Genomic DNA, 26,870 nt, shown 5'->3' with positions numbered 1-26,870 from the left:
TTCACAGTAATCAGGCTTACTATGATTAAGCAAACAAACATAGTGCTGCTTCATTTAGAGGCAAACAGAAACATATCAGCAGTTTGCAAAATTAATCATCTTTCTTTAATATCTTTGTTCTTGATTTTCCACGTGTCTGGATTGCTTACAAATAACTATTCTTCTACATGCACATATGTTCCATTCTCTAGGTATTCGACATATCATTGTAATGCAAATGTTCTTGCTGAACAAAAATATCATCGAACATCATTAGCAGACATACAAACTCAAGCTGATAGTTACTGTCTGTCCAGTTGCCTAAAACTGGCTTCAATCTCATAGTGGTCGCACTTAATAAAGAAAAAAAAAGCACTTTGTAGACGGTCCCTAGGCTTCTCACAGCACGCAGTTGGACATTCAACAGACATTTGCGACAAAGTAGGACATTACATCGATACTGGGGTATTTTAAGCAATTGTGCATGATGTAGGTTGTTGGCGAGATACTTGTGAATTAGAATTTGCTAAGATTCACATTCTTGCATGTATACTAAGAAAGTCATTGACCCCGGAAGTCTGAATATCAAACCCACTTTACCTAGGTCTTCGGACAGGGTGCACCGCAAAACGTTAGCGTGTTGCTAACGAGCGAAGTGAACTGAAATCAGCCAAAGCTAGATAACTAAGACTGTACAACTAAATATAATGTAAACAACCTGTTGTGAACAACCTGTTGGCTGAATCGTTTTGTATTGACCTGTGTATCTGTTGTCGGAGCTCCGTCGAGATCATCATCTAAATCCTATTTTTCTACTATCTTGTTCCTATCTATATAATATAACTCACTAGTTCATCTTAGGAATACCTTACCGTGACGATTATTCAACAGTATCAGTAACTGAAACGATTTATCGCTGGTAAACAACCAGTATTAGCATATAGCCCGCTAGCGTAAACAAACGGGGAAACGCTGCTCCGTGCATTGGAGCTCCGTCGAGTTCATCATCTAAATCCTACTTTCTTACTATCTCGTTCCTATCTATATAATATAACGTACAAATTTATCTTAGGAATACTTTACCGTGACGATTATTGAACAGTATTAATAAGTAAAACGATCTATCACTAGTAAACACCTATTGTTAGCATATAGCCCGCTAGCACTCGCTCACTGTTTGTTTACTGTAAATCTGCCTTCCTTTTCGATCTAATGGCGGACACATCCGATGTATGTTTTTCAGACCTTTCCTCACCAGAGCGGGAAGCTGTGGAGGAGTTGTTGCCCGGCATTCGCACCAGACGGTACAGCTTGCCACACATCACCCTGGCTCCAGGCACCCGGAGACGACCAAGGCATGCAACGAGCGAGCACCCATCTCGCTGCAGCTTCACGGACCGCGTTCGGGCGAACGGAGACGCTATCGCACAGCATGAAAACGGTAAGACTCCGCTTGTCATTGTAACCTGCACTACTTGCCACATGTACAGTTTAGCTTCTTCCGTCAGCACAGAGGGGTTTACATGTGTTAAATGTATTGAAGTAGTAAGGCTAACGGAGAAGGTTGCAGAACTAGAAGCGCACATCCGAACGCTCGTTGAGGACGGTAAAACCGCTAATGTTAATGTTTCAAACACTGTTTCGGGTGCGCCTACGGTAACGCGTAGTACACATAGCTCGGTTTCGGCAACTGAGTTAACACGGCCGACTAACTGGGTGACTATCAGGCGGCGTAGTCATATTCAATGCCCATCGAAGTCCCCCCTAGTAATTTCTAACAGATTCGACATCCTAAGCAATACACCGGCTGAAACATCTGTTAAAGGTGCCCTTGTTATTGGAGACTCGATACTAAAGAACGTGAACATTGAGGCACCAGCCACCATAGTTGACTGTATACCGGGAGCCAGATCGTCAGACATTAGATCCAAACTTAAAATGCTGGCTAATGCTAAGCGTAAGTTTTCAAAAATTGTTATTCATGCCGGCGCAAATGACACCAGACTACGCCAGTCGGAGATCACCAAAGATACTATTAAAGAGGTGTGTGAAATTGCAAAAACAATGTCAGATAATGTAATATGCTCTGGTCCCCTCCCCGCCTACCGGGGTGATGAAACTTATAGCAGATTAGTGTCTCTTCACCACTGGATGTCAAAATGGTGCCCTCAGCATAACGTAGTGTTTATAGACAATTGGAAGCACTTCAGGGGGAGACCTGACCTGCTAAAGAGAGATGGCCTTCATCCGTCATCGGAAGGAAATGCTATACTCTCTAGAAATCTGACCAATACTCTTAATTCTAATACAGTCTGACTACCCAGGGCCCAGGTCAGAAAACAGATAGATCGGCCTACCCGTCCATCTGTTAGCTGCTCTGACATGTCAAGATCACATATATCGCAGAACTTAGAGTCTATCTTACCAGAGTATCAACACATTTCAACTGTGTGCGTTCCTCGAACAAACGAATACAGCGCACCGTTTACCTTGTCTCGTACAAATCTTACTAACATAAAATTAGAAAACAATACGTTTACAGATGAACCTCGAATGTTAAAATTCGGCCTTCTTAACATTAGATCGCTTACCAATAAGGAACCCACTGTCAATGAAATAATTACTGACCAAAACTTAGATGCACTCTCTTTAACAGAAACCTGGCTTAAAGCAGACGATTACATTAGTTTAAACGAATCCACCCCACAAGACTACTATTACAAACATGAACCGCGATTAAAGGGGAGAGGGGGTGGTGTAGCTACAATATACAACAACATTTTTAAAGTTAACCAAAAATCTGAACTAAAATTTAATTCATTTGAAATAATGCTATTAAATATGGAAATAACTGATCGTAACCATAAACAGCTCTCTTTTGTCCTTGCTACAATCTATAGACCTCCGGGCCATCATGCAGATTTTCTCAAAGAAATATCAAATTTCCTGTCTGACCTCGTAGTCACTGTAGATAAAGCTCTTATTGTTGGTGACTTTAATATACACGTTGATAACCCAACAGATACATTAGGATTAGCGTTTATAGATATTCTAAATTCTCTCGATATTAGACAAAACGTGACAGGGCCCACGCATACCCGTAGGCACACATTAGACTTAATTCTGTCACTCGGGCTCAATATTAATGAAATCGAGATATCACCTCAGAGCGATGCAGTTTCAGACCATTGCCTTGTCTCATACACGGTACTTCTAGATAGGATCACTCGAACCACAAAATGCTACCGACTAGCCAGAACAATAATTTCAACCACTAAATATAACTTTATTAGCACTCTTCCAGACCTGTCCCAAATGAAACATGTAGCAGATAATCCTGAAGATCTAGATATTGTAATAGAAAACCTGAACAGTATTTGTTCGAACACATTGGATGCCGTAGCTCCAATTCGAAAAAAGAGAATCAAAGAAAAAATGCCAGCTCCATGGTACGACCATCATACCGCATCCCTTAAAAAGGCTGCTAGAAAAATGGAAAGAAACTATAGAAGCACAAAGTTAGAGGTATGGCGTGCAGCATGGAAAGAGAGTGTTAAACACTACAGACAGGCTATAAAAATTGCCAGATGTACGTATCTCAGCAATCTTATCAAAGAAAATCATAATAACCCTCGCTTCCTCTTTAGCACAGTTGCGAAACTGACTAGAAATAAAGAACAAAAAGAACCCACTAATAAACTCCCACACAATAGTAACGACTTCATGAACTTCTTTACTAAGAAAATTATGATTATTAGGGAAAACATTGTAGGTACCCAAGCAGCCACCACTCTACCCAGTAATATATTTAACGCTAGCTTACCATACCAACATCTTGAGTCATTTAAACCTACTACAATAGAAGAGCTATCTAAATTAGTAGCGTCATCCAAATCATCATCCTGTATATTGGACCCTGTTCCCACAAAATTACTCAAAGAGGTATTCCCTGTAGTGTCTAACCCAGTACTACATGTATTTAACTCATCACTAGAATTAGGCTACGTTCCCACAGCTTTCAAACTAGCAGTTATTAGACCGCTCATTAAAAAACCAAACCTTGACCAGGGAGATCTAAATAACTTTAGACCAATCTCAAATCTCCCTTTTCTTTCCAAAATATTAGAAAAAGTAGTGGCAAGCCAGCTACGTACATTCTTAGCAAATAATAGTACATATGAAAAGTTCCAATCAGGATTCAGGCCCCACCATAGCACAGAGACAGCGCTGCTTAGAGTTACAAATGACCTTCTCCTAACATCCGATCGTGGCGAAATATCACTCCTTATATTATTAGACCTTAGTGCAGCCTTTGACACAATAGATCACACAATCTTACTTAATAGGCTAGAAAACTATGTTGGCATCAGTGGTCAAGCGCTAGCCTGGTTCAGATCGTATCTAACCAATCGCTATCACTTTGTTTATGTAAATGAGGAGGAGTCACATCACTCCCTGGTTAAATACGGCGTACCGCAGGGATCAGTTTTAGGTCCTATCCTGTTCTCGTTATATATGTTACCTCTGGGAGATATTATTAGGAATCATAACATACAGTTTCACTGCTACGCCGATGACACACAGCTTTACATCTCCTCACATCCTAGCGAAACACACAATTTTTCTAAGCTATCAGACTGCATCAGTGATATAAGTGACTGGATGGCACATAACTTTCTTATGCTAAACTCCAATAAGACAGAGATACTTGTTATTGAACCGAATCGCTACAAATATAATATGACAGACTACAAGTTGCCCATAGATGGCTGCACTGTGGTGCCAACCTCCACGGTTAAGAATTTAGGTGTGATGTTCGACAGAAATTTATCCTTCGACAGCCATATCTCCAATGTCTGCCGCACAGCATTCTTCCACCTTAGAAATATCTCAAAAATACGCCATATGTTGTCTGCATCAGATGCAGAGAAGCTTATCCACGCTTTTATGACCTCTAGAATAGACTATTGTAACTCGTTACTCGGAGGATGCCATGCAAATCAGGTAAACAAGCTTCAGCTAGTTCAAAACGCTTCTGCGAGAGTTCTTACTCGATCTAAGAAGTATGACCGCATAAGCCCAATTCTGGCATCTTTACACTGGCTACCAGTTAAATATCGTATACAATTTAAAATATTACTAATCACCTACAAAGCCTTAAATGGCCTAGCACCCTCATATCTTAGAGAATTATTATCAGAATACAATCCATCACGTGCATTGCGGTCAGAAAATTCTGGCCTCTTAATAATCCCTAAAATATCAAAAGTGTCTAAAGGTGGCAGATCCTTTTCCTACTTAGCCCCTAAGCTATGGAATGATTTACCAACCGACGTCCGAAAATCAGAGACGGTAGATAACTTTAAATCTAGACTTAAAACTTTTCTCTTTAACAAGGCATTTGCATAGTTTGTTTTAGCAAAAGTACTTATCTCCCAATAGCTAGCTTGTACAACCTAATAAATAAATTAATGAATAAATTAAAACCTTTCTTTCGTCAACACTCCAAAGCATGGTAAATGTCATTAATACTCTTTAGTAATATGCTGAAACTTTGAATTGGTTGTCGATTGAGTCTTAATTGCCAAATATGGTCGGTTTGCAATTTTGGCCTTTTTCCCATGGCCTTAAAATAGTATGTCATACAGAACCGTTTGCCACTGTACGTTAGTATTAACGACGGCAGTGGGGCCTCTGGGCTTAGTCAAACGAGTTCTGTTTCTGTTTCTAAAAATCATCAACTATATGTAATACACTTATTTCCCAATAGCTAGCTTGTACAACCTAATAAATAAATAAATTTATGAATAAATTAAAACCTTTTTTTTCGTCAACATTCCAAAACATGGTAAATGTCATTAATACTCTTTAGTAATATGCTGAAACTTTGCATTGGTTGTCAATTGAGTCTTAATTGCCAAATATGGTCGGTTTGCAATTTTTGGCCTTTTCCCCTGGCCTTAAAAATAGTATGTCATACAGAACCGCTTGCCACTGTACGTTAGTATTAACGACGGTAGTGGGGCCTCTGGCCTTAGTCAAACGAGCTCTGTTTCTAAAATCATCAACTATATGTAATACACTTAACCAGCAATAGTTAGCCTGCCCGGAACCGAGCTGACTAAAATCCACATTACTGTGTGACACTTGCTTTTTATGTGAACGGCCCCTACGCTAATAAGATTTTGTTTCTCTCTCCCTGTCTCGTCCTCGATCACGAGGACAATAAGACAAACAGATCCAGTTCCGGTAAATGTGAAAGTCGGCACACCTCTGATCTATTGGCTGTTCTTCAACGTGATGTCCAGCTGATGCCTGACCAAAGCCCACCGGCAGAACCCGCTTAATCTCCGCTTAATCTCCTTCCGTTTCAATGTGTATATATATATATATATATATATATCTCCCAAGGGTTTTTTCCTCCTAGGACTTTTTTTTACTTCCCCGGAAAAAATTCCGGGGTTTTTTTTTTCTCCTAGGGGGTTTTTCAACCCGGGGAGGCAGCCTTTTTGGGCTTAACTTCTAAACGTTACATTAGTAATACGTTTGCTTATAATGTTGATTTATAGCCACAGCAAATTTAGCTGCTTGTGCTATCGTGTATTATGTTATGCTATCTGTCGATTTTCTGTGCTTTTCACTACATCTATTATGTAAAGCTGCTTTGATACAATTACCAAATTGTGAAAAGCGCTATATAAATAAAATTGAATTGAATTGAAAACAAACTTTGCCGCGGGTTTTTAAAATGCCTCTGCTGCCTGCATAGATCAACCTACCCTCAAAGATTCACTCTGATTGGATTTCTTCCCAACTTGTCCCACAAAATGAGTAGCTCTGATTGGATCTCTTCTGCATTCGTCCCTCCCTAACATTTTCGTCTCATTTTTATTCGTTGACTAAAGTGTCAGTTATATTTCGTTACAGTCTTCGTCATCATATCTGTCTTTTATTTAGTTTTTTATTTAGTTTTGTCCGTGAAAAAGGTTCGTCAACGAAATTAACACTGCACTGCACAGGTAAGGGTTCTCTCCCGTGTGAACTCTTTGATAAACTATGAAATGAGATTGATCAGAGAAGCTGAAGAATGAAGTCTCTCATGGATTTTTAAGGAACTCAACCAAGTAAACGTCTTGTCACACTGAGAGCATTTGTAAGGTTTTTCACCTGTATGAGTTCTCTGGTGTCTCAATAAACTTTGACGCAGATTGAAACTCTTCCCACAAACACTGCAGTGATGAAGTTCATTCTCTCCAGTGTGAACTCTCTGATGAATTTTAAAACATGATGGATTAGAGAAGCTCTTTCCACATTGAGAACAGACGTAAGGTTTTTCTCCAGAATGAATTCTCTCGTGGACTTTTAAGTAATTCAACATGGTAAACGTCTTGTCACACTGAGAGCATTTGTAAGGTTTTTCACCTGTATGAGTTCTCTGGTGCCTCACTAAACCTTCACGCCGATTAAAACTCTTTCCACAAACACTGCAGTGATGAGGTTTCTCTTCAATGTGAAGTCTCTGATGAAAACTCAAAGAACCTGGATTAGAGAAGCTCTTACCACACTGAGAGCAGGCGCAAGGTTTCTCTCCAGTGTGAATTCTCTCGTGGATTTTTAAGGAGTTTGATTGAGTAAACGTCTTGTCACACTGAGAACATTTGTAAGGTTTTTCACCTGTGTGGGTTCTCTGGTGTACCACTAAATTTTTATGCTGATTAAAACTCTTCCCACAAACACTGCAGAGGTAAGGCTTCTCTCCCGTGTGAAGTCTCTGATGAACTATCATATTAGATTTATCAATGAAACGTTTATCACAGTATGAACATTGATAGAGTTTCTCTTGAGAGTGTGTTTTTTCGTGTGACTTTAAAGAGGATGACTGTTTGAAGGTTTTTCCACATTGACTGCACTCATACGGTCTCTCATTGGTGTGTAAACGCACATGTTTCTTCATATTGGATTGGTAGTTGAATGTCTTCTCACAGTGAGGACACTCATACAGTTTCTCTCCTGTGTGAAGTCTCTGGTGCATACGAAGACTTTTTTTGCTGCTGTAGTAATTGCCACAATCATTGCAGTAGAAAGGTTTTTCACCACTGTGTCCCTTCATGTGGCCTTTCAGCTGAAATAAGTAATCAAAATCCTTCCCACATTGCTCACAGTTAAACGGCTTCTTCTTCGTCTCTCTTTGCTCTTCTGAATGAAGTTTCTTCTCTTGAGTTTGTGCTGTCAGTCGCTCTTCTGATGTTGAGGACGTTATTTCTCCATCACAACATGATTCACTCTTCACATCTGAAAGAAACAGAAACAATTTAATTCTCTTTTCACTTTTATTTACACAAAGAAAGATGAACTGAGATTCTGTATCATTTTGTAGATTCACACAAAAGGGTGTAAGGCTAATTTCCTGAATAAAGATAGCTCCTCCCCAAAGAACACAGCATGAGCGCACAGTGAGTGCTCGGGAAAACAACTCTCTATGATTCACAGTGGACTTCCAACAGAGACCACATTTGTTTTTTAAAGATCACACCTCCAGGCAGTCATACATTCGTCTCCTTATTCTCTCAGAGCAAACTGTATATGAAATGCTACATTCTACATACACAAACAACCTGTATTTCATCATGTTTGGTATCAAACCAATCACCCACTGTATGCAAACTAAGTACAGCCAGTACCAAATTCCTATATGCTTTGTTCTCTCTGGATATTTAAGGAAAGTTTGTAAGTGGTTCAGGTTGGATTTTCTATTTTTAGAAATGCACTCCATGATGCTGTATCTTTGGCACAGCATCATGTATTTCATTTTACTTTGAGGAATCTGCAGCCAGATCTTTATCATTTGACTTTTGAATTATGATTTTCCTACCTGGCTAATAAATTGTGTTTTTTTGTGTTGTAATATAGCTTTAGGTTATATTATCAGTGTATAGCTTGGACTTAGATTACCCCTATAATAATCAAGCCATTAGGGGGATGAGCTTGCTTTATATCTTGCGGGAAGTGAAGTTGGCTTTGAGGCAGACTGCAATTTCTTGACATCATATATATTTATGTGTGTGTGTGTGTGTGTGTGTGTGTGTGTGTGTGTGTGTGTGTGTGTGTGTGTGTGTGTGTGTGAAACAAAAACTTAAATTCTGCAAACAATTAGTGAGTGATAAACTGTTTGGTCTTTTGGTAGCGAGTTTGTGACTTAAACCCCCTTTCATAAATCAGGTACTCCAATGACAGTTAAAAATACAACAATAATACAGATGACACATACCTGAGATAATAAACTCCTGACCATTATGATTGTCTTCATATTCATCTGCTGTGGGTTCTGTTTTTATCTTCATCATCAGGTTCCTGCAGTCCTCCAGTTTAACTGAACACATCTTCAGTGTGGTCTGCAGGATCTGTTGATGTTCTCCAGCGTTACAGACAAAATCCAGAGACTCTGTGGAGGTTTGATCCTCCTGTAAGCTCTGTTTACTGTCACACACTGTAGTGTCCTGAGTGTTTGTGGGCTTTAACTCAGTATAACCGAGTAAAGTGAGACTGAGCTCTGAGTTCTGTGTGTGTCTGGATTTCTCTTCAGAGAGTTTAGAGTCCAGCAGTGGCTGTGGTGTGCGGCTCTGATCTCTGCTCATCCACACTGAATCCAGACGTCCATCAGTCAAATACACTGAAGATTCACAACAATCCACATCCTAACAACACACAGAGTAAGATTATAATGATTTGATGTTGTCTGATTCAGGTAAATGATGTTTAAGCTGTACAAACCTCTCTCTTCAGTCCTTCATCTCCTCTTAACCTCAGCTTTGTCTCCAGTAACGCCACCTCTTTCTTCAGCTGAGAGATTTCTGTGATGAAATCCTCAATATCCAGCATAGACAGATCAGTTCCTACTGATTTACAGCACATCACATCCATCTCATCTCTTATCATCAACATCTCAACACAAGACGGTGTTTACATTCAATAAAACACTGAACATAGAAAAACCCTGAGGACAAACAAACAAACAAACAAACACATCACACGCGCGCCCTTTCTTTGTTTCGTTATTGGGTTTATCGCCGGACTAAAGAGCTGCAGCGCCTCCTAATGTACTGGAGAGAGAAGACGCTCAACACTTCTTCTTCTTCTTTTAGGATTTAATGGCGGTTGGTAAACAAACTTAAAGCTGCTTCCCGCCAACTACTGACAGGAGTGTGAGGTACAGACAGTTTGATAGATCATTTATTTACAAATTTCTTGTCTTAGTGTTTATATATGTTGTGTGTGTTTATAAAATGTATTTATTTATATACATATATACTTTAAATACTTATTATACTAATAAATATGTGCTTAAATAAACGCTTGTTCGACAGCACACGTTTAATAAAAGAAAAATAGAAAACAACAAAGGAGTTATTTTAAAAGCCTCTTTTTGGGGAACTACTTTCTTCCACCACGGATTTGAAGGCCGAATGACAGGTAACTCTTTCGGCTGTTTTGAATCTCATAACAACTCAATAGACGGAATAGCCGTTTCTTAATATTACCGTTTCCTGTTCACAAAGTGTATTTTTAAAGAGCACCTATTTTGTTAAAAAATGATTACCTGATTGTAATATATTGGTCTACCATAGTACATATATGAGATTAAAACATCAACTAATGCATTATTATTGTTATAAATAGCCTACATACCTCAAAGATTTTGCAAAGAAATTCAAAAGGTAATTATAATGTACAACATTACTGTGCAAACTATATGGAAACACCAAATGTAGCACATAGAAAATATTTATTTAAATGATGATAAAAACAATTTCATTTGTTAGTTCTACATTATTTTACTATAGTAAACTTTTTTATTAAAGACTGCTTACTTATAAACTGGTTCCAAGGCCTCTTACCGGCGTGATTCATCACTTCCGTTCCCTTCAGCGCTCTCCACCACCCATTTTTGAGGGCGTACCAAGCAAAGCAGAGAGGGCTGAACTATGATAATGTTAGTCTTGTCTACATCACCAATCCCAGGAAGTAAACTTTTGCCTACAATCCGAGTGTTTTTTGTAGTCCTAGAACGTTGGAGACATTTTCTTTGGGGTATGTACTTTTTAAATATTGTTAACATGTACTAATACACACACCTACACACAAAAGGATGTTTTAAAAAGATGAATCTTAAAATAGGTGCTCATTAAGATTAGTTCAGTCGAGAATATATATGTATAATTTTCAAATCTGCAGTCGACTAGTATAGTGTCTATTTGAACATTTGCTTAGAAAGATTTGGACGTTAGGCCCAGACGCACCAGCGGACATCAGTCTTCGCCTTCCTCGCAGACCACTGATCTGGGCTACATCCCTGCCAAGGATTCCCTCTTATGCATCTGTGTTTGATGGGCAAAAATAAGATCAAACCAGCAGTATTTGGTCTCAAAAAAAATTGCTCTTCATACTCAGCTAAAATAAAAAAAGGTGTACATCTGCAGTTTTTTTACAGTTAGGGTTTTTAGTGTTGTCTTTTTAATCTTACTCTTTGGAGAAAGCAAAACTGTTTTCCTGTGTTATCCCAAAAAGGTGGTGTTTTAAATAAATTACTGGATCCACAACAACAACTTTGACCTGCCTTAAAATGTTTAACACATGTAGTCATGCATAATTTCTAATCAAATTTTTACATACATTTAATTTGTTGACTTGATAAAACAGAAAAGTAATGGGGAAAACATGTTTAATCACTGTAGTGCTTAAATGATTTCTTACAGGGTACAAAAACACTTCTCAGATTATTCTGAAAATTAGAGGGGTGTGGGGGGGCTCCAAATATCTAGAACCGGACCTAACAACAATACTACAGTGTGAATGAAGGTTACAGCCTCTATCTTTGCGTATACATTAGGGCGGTGTTATGCAAACTTTAGTATGACGTCCAACTGCAGGGGTGTGTTTGAATAAGCCGCTTATAAAGGTGTTGGTGAGGCTTCACTTTTAAAAAGATCTTTTTGGGTTTAAAAACTTTAACTTGTGCAACTTTATAGATCTTCTTTATGCACAGAAATCTTAACATTCTGAAAACAAAGGAAAACCTGAAATCGAGTCATTCGACTCCTTTAAAACTCTTCTCACAAACACTGCACAGGTAAAGTTTCTCTCCCGTGTGAACTCTTTAATAAACTATGAAATGAGATTGAACAGAGAAGATGAAGAATGAAGTCTCTCATGGCTTTTTAAGGAACTCAACCAAGTAAATGTCTTTTCACACTGAGAGCATTTGTAAGGTTTTTCACCTGTATGAGTTCTCTGGTGTCTCACTAAACTTTGACGCCGATTAAAACTCTTCCCACAAACACTGCAGTGATGAAGTTTCTTCTTTCCAGTGTGAAGTCTCTGATGAACTCTCAAATTACATAGTTCAGAGAACCTATAACCACAGTAAGAGCAGACGTAAGGTTTTTCTCCAGAATGAAGTCTCTCATGGATTTTTAAGTAGTTTGATTGAGTAAACGTCTTGTCACACTGAGAGCATTTGTAAGGTTTTTCACCTGTATGAGTTCTCTGGTGTCTCACTAAACTTTGACGCTGATTGAAACCCTTCTTACAAACACTGCAGATGTAAGGTTTCTCTCCTGTGTGAACTCTCTCATGGATTATCAGATGAGATTTAAACCTAAAACGTTTATCACAGTATGAACATGGATAGAGTCTCTCTTGAGAGTGTGTTTTTTCGTGTGACTTTAAAGAGCATGACTGCGTGAAGGTTTTTCCACATTGACTGCACTGATACGGTCTCTCATTGGTGTGTAAACGCACATGTTTCTTTAAAATGTATTGGTAGTTGAATCTCTTCTCACAGTGAGGACACTCATACAGTTTCTCTTCTTTGTGAAGTCTCTGATGAACATCAAGAGTTTTTTTGCTGCTGTAGTATTTGCCACATTGAGTGCAGTAAAAAGGTTTTTCACCACTGTGTCCCTTCATGTGGCCTTTCAGCTGAAATAAGAAATCAAAATCCTTCCCACATTGCTCACAGTTAAATGGCTTCTTCTTCGTCTCTCTTTGCTCTTCTGAATGAAGTTTCTTCTCTTGAGTTTGTGCTGTCAGTCGCTCTTCTGATGTTGAGGACGTTATTTCTCCATCACAACATGATTCACTCTTCACGTCTGAAAGAAACACGATACAATTAAATTATCTTTTCACTTTTATTTACACAAAAAAGGATAAATTGAGATTCTGAATCTTTTTCTATATTCACACAAAAGGGTGTAAGGCTAATTTCCTGAATAAAGATAGCTCCTCCCCAAAGAACACAGCACGGGTGCACAGTGAGTGCTCGGGAAAACAACCCTGCCATTGGGTGAATGGATGATTATATTTTTCCCTTACAAGGACTTCTCACACTGTGCTTAAAGGCACACAAGGCAAGTCTGAGTATTATTTCTCTACTAGCTCCCCCTAGTGTCTGGGAGTAAATGCGTTCTATATCTAAGACTATACGAGACTGAAGGACACCGGGTCGGATACAGTGAACTTGCAAGTGGGGTATTCTTCCTACAGACGGTAGGGGCGGGCGAGAGAGTCTTCATTCGTCATGTAATGAGTCATTTAACCATATACCGACTTACGAAGATGATTTATTAACATAAAAATGCTGCCTTGTGTCCCTTTAAAGGGATAGTTCACTCAAAAATTAAAATCATGTCATTAATGACTCACCCTCATGTCGTTCCACACTTGTAAGACCTCCGTTCATCTTCAGAACACAGTTTAAGATGTTTTGTATAGTCTGAGAGCTTTCCTACCCTCCATTGAAAATCTATGTACGGTTTACTGCAGAAAGGTAATAAAAACATCATCAAAGTAGTCCATGTGACATCAGTGGGTCAGTTAGAATGTGTTGAAGCATCAAAAATACATTTTGGTCGAAAAATAACTAAAATTACGACTTTATATAGCATTGTCTTCTCTTCCACGTCTATTGTGAAGCGCATGCGCGAGACTTAAAGCCCGGAATACACTGCACGATTTTTGTCCTCTTATAAGATCATTACCTTATCACACTGTGCGACATGTATCGTTTAAACTCGGGTACGAGAGGCGTGTAGACTGTACGATGAGGACACGGAAGCTTCGGCGGCTGCGTCACACGTTGCACAACGTCACCAGCATGCGCTCGTGGTAAACAAATACCGGCGAGCAGGTCGTAGCAGCAAACACACTGTGCGGTGATCATGCCGAATTTCTGACACTGCCAGAAAACTATCGTAGGCTATCTTTGGACGCAAGACCGGGAAAACGGCCATCTTTGAGCCTCTCTCACTGTATGACATAGGACCACCAATGGAGAGCCACGATCACAGAAATCGCGACGAGAGTTTCACGATGGCAATCTTTCGTCTGGGACAGCCAATTATCGTGCAGTGTATCCCGGCCTTAAGTCACATGACTGCATTGACACAGATGACGAAATCGGGTTCATAATCGAGGAAAATCGACTCCGATTATCTAGGCGATTTTGCTTAGCTTCTCGGTGAACTACGGGTCTGTGTAATAAATGCTGCTCCATCTGAAAGCAGCTGATGGCGATTTACTTCAAATCACGGAACCGGCTTTACTGATGACACGCGCATGAGAATCGCAGTCGATTTTTTGCACAGCCCTAATCTTAACACTATAATACACAGAGAGAGAGAGAGAGAGAGAGAGAGAGAGAGAGAGAGAGAGAGAGAGAGAGAGAGAGAGAGAGAGAGAGAGATAAGACTCTATTTACATTCAATAAAACACTTAAGAGAGGAAAAACACTGAAGATACACAAACACATCACACGTAAGCTCTTTCTTCTTCAGTTTTATTGGTGGTTGGCAAACCTACTTAAAGGTGCATTACCGCCACCTACTGGACTGGAGTGTGAGCAGCAGATTACATAAAAAAATGAATCTAGCCCATTATAATTTGTCAATTAATTTAGACAGTGGTACTTGTACATCAACTCTTTCATGCTTTATTGAGCTTTTTGCCAAGCCATCCACAATTTCATATCCTTCCACTCCTACATAGGCGAGAACCTAAAGAAATGAGACCTCGCCCCCTGTCATGGAGTGTAAACAACTCGAGTTACTTTTTGGTTATTTTTAACCATAAAATGATGTACCCATAACGTAACAAGGTGATTATTTGTTTAAATAACCTAAATAAATAAAACTATTTTTTACTGAATGTTGTTTATTAGATTTTTTGAGAAAATTAAGCGAAAACATAATTAAACGCATAATTCCTGTAGTGAGCTATTGTTTTGCAACAATCAAGATATAACAAATAAAACTCACAATGTCACTGAATAAAACCCAAATGATTTTGTGAGGAAATGAAGTGAAAACATAATTAAACCCATTCTTGAACCTGTGTGAACTCGCATCATTTAAAAACTGACCGTGATTTAACAGTATAATAAAAAAATAGCGGTAAATATCTGAGAACGAATATATATTTCTGTGATTTACGATCAATTTGACACGTCTATATGAAAAGAATATGATGCTTGATTTATGTTTACTTCAAATTTCTACTGAGAGGAGTTATTTATTCTATTTCAATTCCAAACGCGACAATAAACATGATCGAGATTATATGTTGACAGCTTACAGATATATGGTTGATATTTTCCTAACAATAAAGCAATGCTACAAGGTGCCCACATTTTTTTATGAAAACCGTGGACGTTTTATTGCTCAATTGTCAAAATATTGAAATCACGTTTATATTAATTAAAAACGGGGAACAAAACATTTTATGTTTTTATTGTTGTGGGTTTCTAACTCAATTAATTTTTGTAGCCTAGATCAAATTTTATTAAATTCTAACTTTTATTTTTTTTTACAATGCACAAATATGACACACAAACGAAAGTTTCATCAAAGTTACTACTTCAGCTGATTTCATAAATGTGGAACAGAAAAAAATAATGCAAAAGGTAAACATAAGATTTAAACAAGAAAGTATTGTAGAATAGAATAACTAGAGTAAAATGAATCATATAAAAGAACAGCAAGAAGTGAACGATAAAAAGATCAAATCAATTGAAATACTGTAATAAATTTAAGACACAAATGTTTGTTTCTGTTCAGTTCTATCAATTGAAACATTTAGTCTTTTTATTAAATTGACGTATTGGGTATATGCTTTTATCCATAGTGACAACATAGCGAGGATAAACTGATATCTGTATTTCAGGACTTCTGTCATTCTGCTTGAACTTAAACTCTCTTTAAGTAGTGATTGTCTTATTTTCACCAAGGTGACGTATATCCGAGTGAAACGCCTTCTGAAATGAAGAAATGTGGGGATGGACTTGAATTCATCCATCGAGAACTGATTGGATCCTTGAAGTTAGGTCATGTTGCTAACTGCTAATCACAGCGATCTTTTCCCGGACCCGCCCACTTGCCATACCATATGACCAGAAGTAAAGAGAGATCGTTTTTAGGAGGGCAGGAGATTTGTGATTTTGGTTAAAGATTATGAGGGCACAATAATTTTTTAAATATAATGAAGCTCACAGATGAGTCATTTGTAAAAAAAAATACAATATTCCAAAACAAATGACAGTTTTTAATTTTAATTTCATTGCTACTTTAACCAAGCATTCACCTAATTCAGCTCCTGAACATGTTAAACGTAATGCTAAGAGTTCATTGGTCGAACTGTTTATTCATCGGATGGAAGAGGGAAAATTCAACACAGTGGTAAAAAAACTTTTAATCAATTAATTTTGTTATTGCGTGTTATTGCTTCGAACACTGGTGCCGAATATATGCAGTTCAGTGTGTAAAGATTTTAAGGCGCTATGATTTTAGTTAGCTTGGCTCCGCCCTCCTACGTGCTTCCGCTTAATTTTCATTTCGCTTCAGTACTACGTCTGGGACTGCTCTGTAGAGTTTCGTTTTCTCCTGCAAAAATCTGCAGGACCAATCAGCGAACAGATGGGGTGGCTAAGAACGATAACGTTGAGGTCGTGCGTCAGTTTGAGTTGTAGTTCAGTAATGGCAGCGGAGAAAGACGTGAGAAAATCTATTCGGTCCGTTGTTGCAAAACTGCCGAATATACAGAAGTTAAAGCCGGAGCAAGAACCAGGTTTGCTAAGTTTTGTTTGTCTGATTATTCTTACTTGTTGTTTCCGGACGGTTTCGGTGCATGATATACGTCACGACCAAATGTTAGCGATTGATTATGGCAGATTCAGAGTGACTCTGGGCAGATCCAATAGTTTTAAACTTCAACAGAGGACCCTCCTTAACGGAAGTAACGCTTTGCAATGGAGCGTGGCCAGACTCTCTGTACAAATGAAATGAATGTACGAGAGTCTGGTTGGACCAGGCTAGATTTTAGTGTAGCTTCCCACAAACACTGCAGTGATGAGGTTTCTCTCAGGTGTGAACTCTCTGATGAACTCTGAATTGAGATGGATTAGAGAAGCTTTTTCCACATTGAGAGCAGATGTAAGGTTTCTCTCCAGAATGAAGTCTCTCATGGACTTTTAAGGAGCTTGATTGAGTAAACGTCTTGTCACACTGAGAGCATTTGTAAGGTTTTTCACCTGTATGAGTTCTCTGGTGTGACACTAAATTTACATGATGTCTAAAACTCTTCCCACAAACACTGCAGACGTAAGGCTTCTCTCCTGTGTGAACTCTCTCATGGTTTATCAGATGAGATTTAAACCTAAAACATTTATCACAGTATGAACATGGATAGGGTTTCTCTTGAGAGTGTGTTTTTTCGTGTGACTTTAAAGAGGATGACTGGTTGAAGGTTTTTCCACATTGACTGCACTGATACGGTCTCTCATTGGTGTGTAAACGCACATGTTTCTTCATATTGGATTGGTAGTTGAATGTCTTGTCACAGTGAGGACACTCATACAGTTTCTCTTCTTTGTGAATTCTCTTATGAACATCAAGACTTTGTTTGCTGCTGTAGTATTTGCCACAATCATTGCAGTAGAAAAGTTTTTCACCACTGTGTCCCTTCATGTGGCCTTTCAGCTGAAATAAGAAATCAAAATCCTTCCCACATTGCTCACAGTTAAACGGCTTCTTCTTCGTCTCTCTTTGCTCTTCTGAATGAAGTTTCTTCTCATGAGTTTGTGCTGTCAGTCGCTCTTCTGATGTTGAGGACGTTATTTCTCCATCACAACATGATTCACTCTTCAAGTCTGAAAGAAACAGATACAATTAAATTCTCTTTTCACTTTTAATTACACAAAGAAAGATGAATTGAGATTCTGAATCTTTTTGTAGATTCACACAGAGACAGAAGACAACTGTCAGTCCTGTTATTACAGCTGCAAAAAGATTAATCGTTAATTGTTTGCAGAATTAATGTGTATTATTATATGTAAATATAAACTAGAGATTAAAGACAAAACGTCAAATGCAATGACCCTGCCGGTGAAAATCAGGCTAAAGTCTCGAAAATCAAATTCTGCATTGATAATCAAAGTTTGATTTCACCTATTCATCTCAAATATGATTTTAATGTTTGACACGACCTTACTCAGTCTATATTAAAGATATCAAAGTGAAATTTTCTCACAATGTCCATTACATTATATAGGTTTATTTTATGAAAAAACATTAAAGCACAAACAAACTACTTAAGCAGGGTTATGGGTTGCAATGGGGTGAAAGTGTCTGCTAAATTTCCAGAAACTTTCAAAGGAAACTTCATCTGGGAAATTTTGAAAATATTCCAAATTTGAAACTTGAAAATTTACAGAAATTATTTGCAAATTTAAGAACGTTTATATAAACTATATCATACAATCATAAATAAACATTTTGTTTGGTCATAAGCAGACATGCATCCAAGGTAATACATTTTTGAAGAATCATGATACTTAGCTGTGGATATATTTGATAAAAAATCCTTCAGAAATCGTTGTAATATTAACCTTCTGAAACCTGGTGTGTCCACATATGTGACATCACATTTTTAGTTGTTCGCACCATAATTCCTAATTCTGTGTAACTGGAACCTGTTGTACACAAACGTGGACAATTACACTGCTTCATGTTCAAAGAAAAATATTTGGTTAATATATATATTGCTTCTTCATAACCCCTAATAGTTGGAAGAAATCTAAAATGCAAGACAAATCAAAGCTCAGGTCTTAGGAGGTTAAACATTTCTGAAGGATGTTTGCTCAAATAAATATGGAAGCCCGTTTCCGCCATTTTGTAAAAAAAGCAATAAAATAAAATTCTGACTTACAAAGTCAGAATTCTGAGATGCAAAGTCACAATTCTGAGATACAAAGTCACAATTCTGAGATACGAAGTCACAATTCTGAGATGTAAAGTCACAATTCTGAGATGCAAAGTCACAATTCTGAGATGCAAAGTCACAATTCTGAGATGCAAAGTCAGAATTCTGAGATGCAAAGTCAGAATTCTGAGATATAAAGTCAGAATTCTGAGATATAAAGTCAGAATTCTGACTTTGCATCTCAGAATTCTGACTTTGCATCTCATCTTATCTATATCTGTGTGTTTTAAGTCATTGCTAAGGTATTATAGGTGGTTGCTAGGCTGTTTCTGTTGCATTCTTTGTGTGTTTTAAGTCATTGCTAGGGTATTATGGGTGGTTGCTAAGCTATTTCAGTTGCATTCTGTGTGTGTTTTAAGTCATTGCTAGGATATTATGGGTGGTTGCTAGGCTTTTACTAATGTTTTTAAGTGGTTGCTAGGGTTTAGCTATGGTTTTCTATGTGATTGCTAGACAATTACTAGGATATTATGGATGATTGCGAGGCTGTTGCTCTGGCATTCTATGCGGTTGCTAAGCTGTTGCTCTAGTGTTCTTTGGGGTTGCTAGACAGTTGCTATGTTATTATGGGTGGTTGCTAGGCTGTTGTTGTGGCGTTCTGTTTGATTGCTATGCTATTTCTCTGATTTCCTGGCTAATTGCTACACTGTTGCTAGGGTATTATGGGTGGTTGCTAGGCTGTTGCTCTGGTGTTCTGTGGGGTTGTTAGGAAGTTGCTAGGGTATTATGGGTGGTTGCTAGGCTGTTGCTCTGGTGTTCCATGGGGTTGCAAGTCAATTGCTGTGATATTATGGGTGGTTGCTTGGCTGTTGTTGTGGCATTTTGGTTGGTTGATATGCTATTGCTCTGGCTTTCTTGGTGATTGCTAGACTATTGCTATGTTGTTCTGAGTGATTGCAAGGCAGTTGCTAGGGTTTTATTAGCTGTTGCTAGGCTGTTGCTGTGGCATTTGGTGTGGTTGCTAGGCTATTGCTAAAATATTATAGTGGATTGCTATGAAGTTGCTAGGATATTATGGGTGGTAGCAATTAGGGTTGGGCGATGTCCCCATAAATTGGCAGTTGACGATGGTTACGTAAACCATCGCGATGGACGATGATATCGTTAGGCGGGGGGGTATTTTAATTTTTCGTTATTATTCGTTATTATATAATTATTATTCGTTATTTTACTTTATTACTTCCACTTAAGAAGTGGAAGTTGTGCACTTTTTATTTTAATATATATTTTACATAAATACTATTCTGTACTTAAAATCTATAATTTTGTTATTTTACTATCCCAACTAATGTCTCTTTCCTATAGGTTGCACATAAGGGGGAAAAGTAGCTTTAATCCACTGAAGAAGAGTTGTGCACTTTTAAGCACCTTTTAATCTCTTTACATAAATATTTTTTTCTATTTAAAAGCTATAATTTCATTATTTTACTAACCCAACGACTCCTCCGCGCTTTCCAAATTTTGCATGTAAATATCTGTGCATATGTGCCACCAGTACTCCGTCAGAGAGCGGGTCTTCAGCACCGCGGGGAGCAGCCAGCACTTCAATCCCCAGCTTATTAAAACTAGACAAAGTGAACAGGGCCAGACACATCTAAATTTAAACATGGTCTGTGTATGTAAATCCCGCGTTTCGGTCGGAGTGTTGTTCCCGTTTTCTTGTTCTTGACGTTCCCTGAATTCTGGGTTTATATCTTAATCTGCCGCTTCAGTGCAGTATAGCCTCAATGTAACAATGAGCACGATCTCCCGAGACACTACAAAAGGCTACTAATAAATGATTAATATGGGCTGTTTTCTTGTACAAAATTAAATATTTTAAGATAAATGTACAACATGTAAAAAGACAAGATTCTAGCAATGTCAAGATTAGGGATGGGCATTTTCCAGTAATTTACTAATTTTTTTAATATTTAATTTTTCGAATATTTAAGCTCTTAAAGAACGAATATTCGTTTATTTAAATTATGTTAATTAAGACATGCGTGTTTTGTATTTTTCCTTTTGTCATAATTTCACAGAAGGCTTATAATTAGGAAATATCCACAGCAAGCTAAACTTATATTCTGTATGTATATATATATATATATATATATATATATATATATATATATATATATATATATATATATATATATATATATATATATATATATATATATATATATATATATATATATATGTATGTATTTTAAGTTGAAAACATTGTAAAAATATATATATATATATTTTAAATTCTTCTTAAAAAATATCCTTCAGAAAAAAATGCGTTAAAACTTAATGCGGAGCGAAGTCTAGTCAAATCCTTAGTTTCAAGTCGGTCGTTAGTATTAATTCATTACTGTTTGATGTTACATACATTATATTATACCAAATATTATACACTTACCCCAAATCTAAGCAAAGTTTGAGGACTTGCGAAGTTTAAAGTTTGAGGACTTGACAAAGTAGGCTATCATCATTTAAACAGACTCAAAACACCAAATAAGAGCCCGGATCAAACGAAAAAACACATCTACATAACCGACTGCTCAGTCGCCATATAAATATCTTCTCAGTTTAGTTTGACGTATTTGTGAATAAAGAAAACCATATTTATCCTACCTGCTTCGGTGAAAGCCCGTTCTTCTGACTAGATACAATAATGACGGTGCTGCGGAGAAAACTCTTCCTCGTGATGATGATTATCCGATAAAAACAACAGACGGATTGAACAAGATTGAAAATCTGTATTTAACATTATTTTACAAATAACGTAAGCTGGCTCGATACATTATTTTTGACTGTGCAAAGTTACTAACGTTAGCTTAATTTAACAACATTTTACAAAGACGGTGCTTTGCTTTAAACTGCCATGTGCAGTTATCCGGTTCATTTTCGAAAGAGCACCGCATATAATAAATGTTCTCCGTTTCATTTCGTTCTCCGTGTCTGTCTCTTTATTAACAAAATAAAGTAGACTTTATAACAGAAAGCTTACAAATCTCTCATGATGTGTTGATTCGGGCAGCGGAGAAGCACGTTTAATAACACGTGAGCCCTCACTGAGCCAGTGGCCAAATACGGCGCGGCGGGGACAAACCCGGAGATAAAAGGAAAAACTTAAATTCGTCTGCAATCTGCATTGCCAGACAATCAGAAATACATACAAATTAATGTTCATGTATATTTTACATTTAAGTCTGTAAAAGACAGTATAGATGAAGTGAAAAAGCATTAAATAAGTTGTTACCCTTTGGTGGCACATTAAAAACAAACAAACATTCGAATAGCATTTTTTAAATTCGAATTATTATTGCCATTCGAATATTTGAATATCCGTGCCCATCCCTAGTCAAGATCAAATGCCCGACAGGATATTTTCACAGACTAACACATGTCACGTCTCACATCTTCTATTTAATTTATAGAGCAATTCACGCAAAGATATTAGGTTAACTATAGTCTATATAGAAGAGAGTAAGAGTATGTTGACTCGCAGCGGAGTGGGGAGGGGGCGTGGCATCACGATGGTGTCTCTCCATCGTGATGTCAGTCAACCATCACGATGGACGATGATATCGTCTATCGGCACAACCCTAGTAGCAATGACTTAACACACAGATATAGATGAGATATAAAGTCAGAATTCTGCGATGCAAAGTCAGAATTCTGAGATGCAAAGTCAGAATTCTGAGATGCAAAGTCAGAATTCTGAGATATAAAGTCAGAATTCAGACTTTGCATCTCAGAATTCTGACTTTATACTTTCATCTATATCTGTGTGTTAAGTCATTGCTAGGGTATTTGCTAGGCTATTTCTGTTGCATTCTGTGTTTGTTGTAAGTTGTTGCTAGGGCATTATGGGTGATTGCTAGGCTGGTTCAGTTGCATTCTGTGTGTGTTTTAAGTCGTTGCTAGGGTATTATGGGTGGTTGCTAGTAGGGCTGTGCAAAAAATCACCTGCGATTCTCATACGTATTTCATCAGTAAAGCCGGTTCCTTGATTAGAGGATGTGTGAGTGAATGGGTGAATGTGAGGCAACTTGTAAAGCGCTTTGGATGGCCATAGGTCTGTTGAAATATAAATGCAATATAAATGCAGTCCATTTACCATTAGTATAAAATCGCCATCACCTGCTTTCAGATGGAGCGGCATTTAGTACACAGAGCCGTATTTCACTGAGAAGCTAGGCAAAATCGAGTTCATAATTGAGGAAAATCGGCTCCGATAATCTATGCGATTTTGCCTAGCTTCTCAGTGAACTACGGCTCTGTGTAGTAAATGCTTCTCCATCTGAAATCAATGTAATTACTAGACTGTTGCTAGGGTATTGTGGGTGGTTGCTATGCTATTGCTCTGGTTTTCTGGGTGCCACAGCAACAGCCTAGCAACAACTAATAAAACCCTAGCAACTACCTAGCAATCACTCAGAACAACATAGCAATAGTCTAGCAATCACCAAGAAAGCCAGAGCAATAGCATATCAACCAACCAAATGCCACAACAACAGCCAAGCAACCACCCATAATATCACAGCAATTGACTTGCAACCCCACGGAACACCAGAGCAACAGCCTAGCAACCACCCATAATACCCTAGCAACTTCCTAACAACCCCACAGAACACCAGAGCAACAGCCTAGCAACCACCCATAATACCCTAGCAACAGTGTAGCAATTAGCCAGGAAATCAGAGAAATAGCATAGCAATCACACAGAACGCCACAACAACAGCCTAGCAACCACCCATAATAACATAGCAACTGTCTAGCAACCCCAAAGAACACTAGAGCAACAGCTTAGCAACCGCATAGAATGCCAGAGCAACAGCCTCGCAATCATCCATAATATCCTAGTAATCGTCTAGCAATCACAAAGAAAACCATAGCTACACCCTAGCAACCACTTAAAAACATTAGTAAAAGCCTAGCAACCACCCATAATATCCTAGCAATGACTTAAAACACACAAAGAATGCAACTGAAATAGCCTAGCAACCACCTATAATACACTAGCAATGACTTAAAACACACAAAGAATGCAACAGAAACAGCCTAGCAACCACCTATAATACCTTAGCAATGACTTAAAACACACAGATATAGATAAGATGAGATGCAAAGTCAGAATTCTGACTTTATATCTCAGAATTCTGACTTTATATCTCAGAATTCTGACTTTGCATCTCAGAATTCTGACTTTGCATCTCAGAATTCTGACTTTGCATCTCAGAATTCTGACTTTGCATCTCAGAATTCTGACTTTGCATCTCAGAATTCTGACTTTGCATCTCAGAATTCTGACTTTGCATCTCAGAATTCTGACTTTGCATCTCAGAATTCTGACTTTGCATCTCAGAATTCTGACTTTGCATCTCAGAATTCTGACTTTGCATCTCAGAATTCTGACTTTGCATCTCAGAATTCTGACTTTGCATCTCAGAATTCTGACTTTGCATCTCAGAATTCTGACTTTGCATCTCAGAATTCTGACTTTGCATCTCAGAATTCTGACTTTGCATCTCAGAATTTTATTTTATTATTTTTTTACAAAATGGCGGAAACGGGCTTCCATACATAAATGCAGGCTTGATGAGCACAAGAGACTTATTTAAAAACATTACAAATAGAAAAGTGTCCAAACTTTTGGGTGTTACAGTAAATCTGTATAATTCTGATAAATCTTGTTGTTTTAAACAAAATAATGCTGCAAGATTTTTTTAACTAAATTTACATTCCCTGTTATAGCAATTTTTTTCAAATTGACAGTTTATTCTTATTAATTCCCGTTAATTCCCATGGAAAGTTTCCAGCAAGTAGGGTCACATTTTGTAGAGGGTAGTCACATTTTTTATTTGTGCAATGACTTTCACAATCTTTGTTGCATTATATGGTGACACTTCTGGAATGAGATAAAGCACTTTTTGTCTTTTTAAAGCATACATGCCTGATGCCCAAAATGACATCCTAATCTCAGTTTTGATTATAGTCCTAAACATTTTTGTTGTTTTGGTTAGCAAATTTTTGACTTAAAACCCCTTTATAAATCAGGTACTAAGGAAAGTTAAAAATGGTAAAAATACAACAATAATTGAGGAGACATACCTGAGAGAATAAACTCCTGAGCATCATTATGTTTCTCTTCATATTCATCTGCTGTGGGTTCTGTTTTTATCTCCACCATCAGGTTCCCACAGTCCTCCAGTTTAACTGAACACATCTTCAGTGTGGTCTGCAGGATCTGTTGATGTTCTCCAGCGTTACAGACAAAATCCAGAGACTCTGTGGAGGTTTGATCCTCCTGTAAGCTCTGTTTACTGTCACACACTGTAGTGTCCTGAGTGTCTGTGGGCTTTGACTCAGTATAACCGAGTAAAGTGAGACTGAGCTCTGAGTTCTGTGTGTGTCTGGATTTCTCTTCAGAGAGTTTAGAGTCCAGCAGTGGCTGTGGTGTGCGGCTCTGATCTCTGCTCATCCACACTGAATCCAGACGTCCATCAGTCAAATACACTGAAGATTCACAACAATCCACATCCTAACAACACACAGAGTAAGATTATAATGATTTGATGTTGTCAAACAGGTAAATGATGTTTAAGCTGTACAAACCTCTCTCTTCAGTCCTTCATCTCCTCTTAACCTCAACTTTGTCTCCAGTAACGCCACCTCTTTCTTCAGCTGAGAGATTTCTGTGATGAACTCCTCAATATCCAGCATAGACAGATCAGTTCCTACTGATTTACAGCACATCTCATATCTCATCATCAACATCTCAACACAAGACGGAGTTTACATTCAATAAAATACTTAAGATAGAAAACCGCTGAGGAAACACAAACATATCATACGCGCGCTCTTTCTTTCTTTCTTTAGTTGATTTATCGGCGAACTAAAGAGCTGCAGCGCCTCCTAATGTACTGGAGAGAGAAGACGCTCAACACTTCTTTTTTTATTAACCTAATGCCACTGGATTAGATAATAGGAAACAAGATTTTTAAACAGTTTATCTTAAATTAGTATCTCTTGTCACTTTATTTGTTTATTTGGTGGAAAAGCCATGCAATAAGTAGATATACATTACACACCCATATACATTATAGTTCTTATGTGTGAAGCAGCCATCTAGAAAGCAGCATAACATTCATCCAACCAGTTGTTATTGGAAAATAAACACCTTCAGAGTGATAAGAAGATAACCCTTTCATGGTTTATTCTGTAATAAACACCCGGATTCACTTTATTCCTTACCCTTTCTGTAAAATAAGTCTGATCTCATACAGTATGTCTTTTGTGAAGTGTACATCAAAAAACAATTTATGTAAAACTCTACATTCAGGAATTTTTGGGTTGTATCTTAACACCTCATCAAGCTTCCTCTGTTTGGGTCTTGCAGACAGAACCCCCATTTATTTACAGGACCTAGACTGACTCTCTAGAAAACCCACAGTGGTCATGTTAACATTAATAAAATCATTATTACAGCAAAGTTTGGAATACTATATTACACTATTCTTCAATTATTCAACAAATATTTCTGAAAATAACCACTGCCCACAGAAATGATGTTACTGTCATCTAGATCTAATCTCAAATAATACTCA

At 37.8% G+C, this 26,870-nt stretch overlaps 1 pseudogene; it reads right to left on the bottom strand.

Moving 5' to 3' along the window:
* The window catches only part of LOC135749042 (uncharacterized), a 36,499-nt pseudogene extending 10,129 nt beyond the window's left edge, over positions 1–26,370 (bottom strand).
* Between the last annotated feature and the right edge of the window lie 500 nt (positions 26,371–26,870).

This window comes from Paramisgurnus dabryanus, chromosome 17 (assembly GCF_030506205.2).
Source record: "Paramisgurnus dabryanus chromosome 17, PD_genome_1.1, whole genome shotgun sequence".
Taxonomy (NCBI): Eukaryota; Metazoa; Chordata; class Actinopteri; order Cypriniformes; family Cobitidae; genus Paramisgurnus; species Paramisgurnus dabryanus.
Note: the sequence above shows the minus strand (reverse complement) of the source record. Positions and strands in the feature narration are given on the sequence as shown.